At 38.9% G+C, this 4,345-nt stretch overlaps 1 protein-coding gene across 1 annotated transcript in view; it reads right to left on the bottom strand.

The window, feature by feature from the left end:
• Nucleotides 1-920, bottom strand: part of LOC106870666 (uncharacterized) — a 22,973-nt gene extending 22,053 nt beyond the window's left edge. Inside the window, exon 1 of the mRNA XM_052976661.1 lies at nucleotides 814-920. The gene's annotated coding sequence lies outside the window, so the exon portion shown is untranslated. The remainder of the gene's footprint in view (nucleotides 1-813) is intronic.
• Between the last annotated feature and the right edge of the window lie 3,425 nt (nucleotides 921-4,345).

The following is a 4,345-nucleotide window of genomic DNA, read 5'->3' as shown; positions in this document are numbered from 1 at the left end:
TATATATATATATAGTTGGAATTTACAAAAAACAAAAGATGAAGGCAGGTGTATAAACAACAAACAGGTGTATTAGTTTAACGATCGGGAAGGTGAGAAAGTCTTTTACGCTCTTCAACAGAAAGGAAGATGAGGAAATAAACAGAGAGAGAATTAAAAAAAAAAAGCTTTTAGAGTTGGCGGTCATATATATGTACATAGATACGCCCATACATACATACATACATACATACATACATACATACATTTGTTAGCTGGAGATCAAGGCTAATCGACCAGATATCGTAATCAAATACTACAAACAAAACAAGTAGTTTGTATCAGCCTCAACAGATATTTTTTATTTCTAAGCAATGAAGATATTATCGAAACCTAGAGATTTGCAAATAAAGATAACCAGGATGTGGGGCATGTAAACATTAATAATATTTCTAATTATAGGTGTGTTGCGGCGACTAATCAGAAGACATGCAGGTAAATACATTACTACAGTCCCAGGGCTTACAAATATGTATGAGAAACAGAAGGTAGCACTGCTGGGTACTGCACGGATATGTTACCTAGGGTACTATGAATGGAAAAGAAAACAGGAAACCACGACGAAGCAATGATGATGACGATGGTAACGATGACGACGACAGCAAAGACGATGATGATGATGACGAGGGTGATGATGATGACGATGGTGATGATGATGACGATGATGATGATGATGATGACGACGATGATGATGATGATGATGATGATGAAGAAGAAGAAGAAGAAGAAAAAGAAGAAGAAGAAGAAGAAGAAGAACAAAAGCGTAGAAAATACCTTGCACGTCCCTTTTTTGCAGGTCTTTTGAAGAAACGCAGGCGACAGCCAACGTAAGGAGTCAACCAGTTGGAGTTGGTTTGTGAGAAGAAGCGAGTAAAATGTGAAGTTGGTGAGTTTATAAATAAGTAATGAGAGAAGGAGAGAGAGAGGGAGGAAGGGAGGAAGAAAGAGAGGGAAGGAGAAAGGGAGGGAGGGAGAGAGAGAGAAAGAAAGAGGGAGAGAGAGAAAGAAAGAGGGAGAGAGAGGTAAATGGTTTCGATAATTAGGTATAATGTATATTAATATGTTTTGGTGGACAGAGTTAGTGGACAACTAGGGAAGAGAGAGAGAGAGAAAGAGGTAGAGAGAGAGAGAGAGGAGAACATAAAGAGAGGAGGTAGAGAAAGAGAAGAGGAGAGAAAAGGAGAGAGAGAGAGAGAGCGGAAAAGACAGGAGGAAAGGTGAACAGGATGTGAGAGGAGAGAGAGAAGGGATGAGAGAGGAGGGAAGATGGAGAAAGGAAGAAAGAGAGAGAGAGAAGAGGAAAGAAAGATAGAGGTGAAGAGGAGAGAGAGAGAGAGAGGCGGATAAGGATGTATATATGAAAAAAAAAAACGAGGTGTATGTGTGCGGGGGGGGGAGGCTCTTTTCTTTCTGATGTCTTTATGTATCTACACCCACTCTTTACCGACCACCTCCATCACCACCAACACCACGCTGTGCCCCTCACACCCGTACCCCTCTCCATTTTGGTGACAGATTCGATAGAATGGCTGCCGAAATGATTCATGAGATTTCGATTTACACCCCTTTGTCATCTGAGTGAAAATCCCGCCAAAATCTTACATCGGTGCGATTCTTCATCGTTACTTGAATCGATAAATAAATACCAGTTATGTATTGAGATCGAAGTGATCGATAAATGTCTCCTCTTAAAACCTGGGCATTTGTGCCCCCAACACAGCATTAAGCAAAATAAGCACGAGCTTAGGGCATCAAAGGAAGGAAGGGGGTACCACAGAAATGGTAAATGGTTTACGGCACAAAAGAAATCTCTTGAAACTTGTTAAAATAATATTCGGGATGCCTTTATCTCTACTAAGTATAGATGTAGATGTGTTACGCGGAATTAATTTTTAGGAGCTGATCAAAAACTGCAATTAAAAAACAAAAAGTGGGAGAAAACTTTTCAAAAATAATGGAAATAAACAGAAATAAACATTATTTTGCATTATACTGTTAGTTTTGATTCATTCTGAAAAATATGAATTAATTTTATGGTTTATTACGGATTATATTTTGAATTTCATATATATGGGGGGGTCACCAAAATCTTTTAGGTGCTTAGGGCCTCTATGGCCCTTAATCCAAACAGGTTACTGGTCTGGTCATTCTCTCAATTTTCATTTCTTCTAATTCATCGATGTCACGTTTTAGCTCCATCCCGCAGCTTTCAGATGCAATGCCTTTCTCAGCACATCCTGTTCCGAGTATTGCAGCCGTGTGCTTCCTACAAAGTTTGGTATTTCCAGGTCTTCATGCCAAAATACCGTTTGTACTAGATGCACAAGGCCTGAAGTTTGTGGGGAGGGCACTAGTTGATTACATCGACCCTTCCTCCCACGGTTCAACTAGTACTTGTTTCATCGACCCCGAAAGGATGAAAGGCAGAGTCGACCTTTGCGGAATTTCAACCCAGAACGTGAAGACGTTCTTCAAGATGGTCCCAAGTACACCGATCACAATAGAAGTATGGCCATTTTGCTCTGTTGTTAATTCTGTAGATGACCTCAAACACAAAGTCTTTCCCAACTTCAAAGGAAACTACCTAAATCAGAATTGGCTGCGTGAAAGAGCAATATTAGCTCCAAAAAACGTAGCTGCTACAACATTTAATCAACAGCTGATGCATTCTCTTCCCGGCAATCTTCAAACTTACAAGTCTGTTGATACAGTTCCAGATACAAATGAAGTGGTGAACAATCCTCCTGAATTCTTCAATTCGTTGGAGCCTCCTGGACGACGTCCCCACATATTATAACTTAAAGTTGGAACGCCTGTTATACTGCTCCGCAATCTGGAACCACCAAGACTTTGCAATGGAACACGACTCGTGATAAAGAAGATGATGTCACACGTTATCGAGGCTACCATTCTTTCTGGACGCGGAAAAGGTGATGACGTCTTTATTCCAAGAATTCCTCTTACTCCATCAGGAGCAGACATTCCTTTTACATTCAGAAGACTGCAATTGGCCCTTCGTGTCACTTTGGCCATGGACTGAGAAAAACTGAACCATCCCTGTAATAACTGTGTGGATCTGAGGGGAGGGGAATACGTTGAATAAGATCATAATTAATTGATCCTCCTGTATTTTCTTTTACTCAAGGCCAGGAACTTTTCAGCCACCCACCTAGTATATGTGTGTGTATAAATATGTGTGTGTGTGTTTGTGTGCGTGTGTATGTGTGGGAGGGGTGTGGGTGATTCTAAAAATATATAACCACATTATCAAAATTTTGAATATATATATTGGGTTGGTGTATAATTGATTATTGCGGTTTTCTTCAACAAATTTTCTTCAACAAAACAATAACAATATTTAACAAAAACATCTTTAAATGATTATTCCGGAGCATATTCACCATCTACTTCAATTGCTGCTTCCCATTTGCTGGGCAGACGATCAGACCGTCATTTAAAGATGGTTTTGTCAAATATTGTTATCGTTTTTGTTGAATAAGATTTGTTGAAAAAAAAACCGCAATAATTATGCACCAACCCAATATATATATATATATATATATATGTGTGTGTGTGTGTGTGTGTGTGTGTGTGTGTGTGTGTGTGTGTACATGTATGTATGAATATAGGTATGAATGAATGTGTGCATGCATGTATATGTATGTATGTATGTATGTATGTATGTATGTATGTATGTATGTATGTATGTATGTATCAGGAACCTTTCAGCACTCCATCGCAGAATAACTGAGTTTCCAACAGTGCTTTATTTCTAGTTCCGTATTGGCGCTCACACAAACCTATACGTTTTAACAGTATATGCATGGTGGGCGGAATAATAAATCATTGCCAGTTCAGAACAGCATCCTGTATATCGTACTCAATGTGGAAATACTGTAAGAAAACCACAGCACGGTGATATTACGATTGCGGTCATGTTAAAGCATATCGTGCGAATGTGCAGTGCTAGAAAAAGGACTCGGAAATATCAGTTTCAAACGAAAAGCGGTGTGAGAATTACCAGATCCGGGACTTCTGCCTGTTTGTGCGTCATCGGCAGCAAATATAAGTATCCGTTGTCAACCGCATGCTAAGGCAATGATCTATATGCATAAGTGTGTGTAGGTGTGTGTGTGTGTTTTGTGTGTGTATGTATGTAGTTATGGACATGCAGCTATCTATCTATCTATCTATCTATCTATCTATCTATCTCTCACTCTCTCTCTCCTTCTGTATATATATATATATATATATATAATGTATGTATGTATGTATGTATGTATGTATATACATATATATATATATA

This window comes from Octopus bimaculoides, chromosome 25 (assembly GCF_001194135.2).
Source record: "Octopus bimaculoides isolate UCB-OBI-ISO-001 chromosome 25, ASM119413v2, whole genome shotgun sequence".
NCBI lineage: Eukaryota > Metazoa > Mollusca > Cephalopoda > Octopoda > Octopodidae > Octopus > Octopus bimaculoides.
Note: the sequence above shows the minus strand (reverse complement) of the source record. Positions and strands in the feature narration are given on the sequence as shown.